The sequence below is a fragment of the Mus caroli genome, chromosome 6 (genome assembly GCF_900094665.2).
Source record: "Mus caroli chromosome 6, CAROLI_EIJ_v1.1, whole genome shotgun sequence".
Lineage (NCBI taxonomy): Eukaryota > Metazoa > Chordata > Mammalia > Rodentia > Muridae > Mus > Mus caroli.
Window position 1 is genome coordinate 138,067,402 of NC_034575.1, and position 1,540 is coordinate 138,068,941.

Below are 1,540 nucleotides of genomic sequence, written 5' to 3' on the forward strand. Positions count from 1 at the left end.
TCAAGAACATCCATTGAGGCATGTCTGTGGGGGGATGGTCTTGATGGCTACATGATGTATGAAGGTCCAGGCTCTCACCATTCCCTGGGCAGGTAATTCTAGCCATTCCAGAAAGTTCACTGGGAGCTGGAGATGGCTTCGCGGTTAAGTGGGGGATTGCAGGTTTTGCTTTGGGGGTGGGTGGGATTTGTTGTTGTTGTTGTTGTTGTTGTTATTGTTGTTTTATTTTATTTGAGACAGGGTCTTGCCCAGGCCACCAAGTTAGCCTTGCACTCAACAGCTTCTTCTGAATCTGTCTCTCAAGTGCCAGGCCCTAAGCATAGTACTTTTATACCTTAAAAATATAATTTTCTGTGTAGATAGTGCAGTGCAGTTGTTTTAAAATAATAGCAATCACATTTGTACCAAGCACAAAGTAAATATTGTGGCCATCTTGCAGTGTAGGACACTGAAATTCTGAAAGATAAACTATTTGCCAAAGCTTGTTACAAAGTTAATCAAATCCAAGAATTTAATGTGTATTTTTTTAAAGATTTGTTTACTTCTATTTTATGTGTATCGGTGCTGGCCTGCATGTATGTGTGTGCACTGTGTGAGTATAGTCCCCTCCAAGCTAAAAGAGGGCATTGGATCCTTGGAAAATAGTCACAAGTTTTAGACTATCAGATACACTAGAATAAGTTGAATATCCCTTATCTAAGAAATACTTGAAAGTATGTAATGGTTGCCGCAGTCTCCAACCCACAGAGACAAGAACAACATGGACACCAAGTCGGGTTCACGCAGCAGCTTCTACTTGCAGCTTTTTCACTTACAGCTCTCTCCACTTAGGGCAAGGGCAATTCTATAATCGAGGCAACTGACCTCATCTTGCTCCACACCACCTCATCTGATCAGAATCATACACGCTCCAGGCAGGAGCTCAGGTCAGTCACAGATAGGCTGACAGATCCGGATCATGAGGAATAGTCTAGCGTGGCAGGCAACTTACGCATGCAGTTTCACTGCGCGTGTTGAGGCAAGGCAGTAAACATGTGGGTTTCATGGGGCCTGGCAATGGGCCAGGGCACCATCTAGGCCCAATGGGCTGCACCCGCTTCCCACAGTTGGTTGTATTGTTTTGTTTTCAATTTTGGAGCATATAGATGTATCTTGAGATATACTAGGGACCCATACTGGTCTAAACATGAAATATATTTGCACTCCAGAAACACCTTACACATGTAACCTACATGTAATTTTTTACAAAAAAAATTTTAATATATCTTAGTGCACAGCCTGCATTTTGATTGCTATCTGTCACATGACACAAGGTTGCATTTTTCCCACCAAGTTTCAGATTTTGGATCATTTCAGATTTTGGATTAGATACACCCAACCAACCGATAGTGTTTGCTGCCCTATTAGCTTTAAACATCAACCTGACCTAGCCTAGAGTCATCTGAAAGAACATCCATTGAGGCATGTCTGTGGGGGGATGGTCTTGATGGCTACATGATGTATGAAGGTCCAGGCTCTCACCATTCCCTGGGCAGGTAGT

At 42.9% G+C, this 1,540-nt stretch overlaps 1 long non-coding RNA gene across 2 annotated transcripts in view; it reads left to right on the top strand.

Annotated features, from left to right (window-relative positions):
* LOC110296947 overlaps window positions 1-1,540 on the top strand; it is an 8,516-nt gene that overhangs the window by 2,139 nt on the left and 4,837 nt on the right. The gene's annotated exons all lie outside the window — the stretch shown is intronic.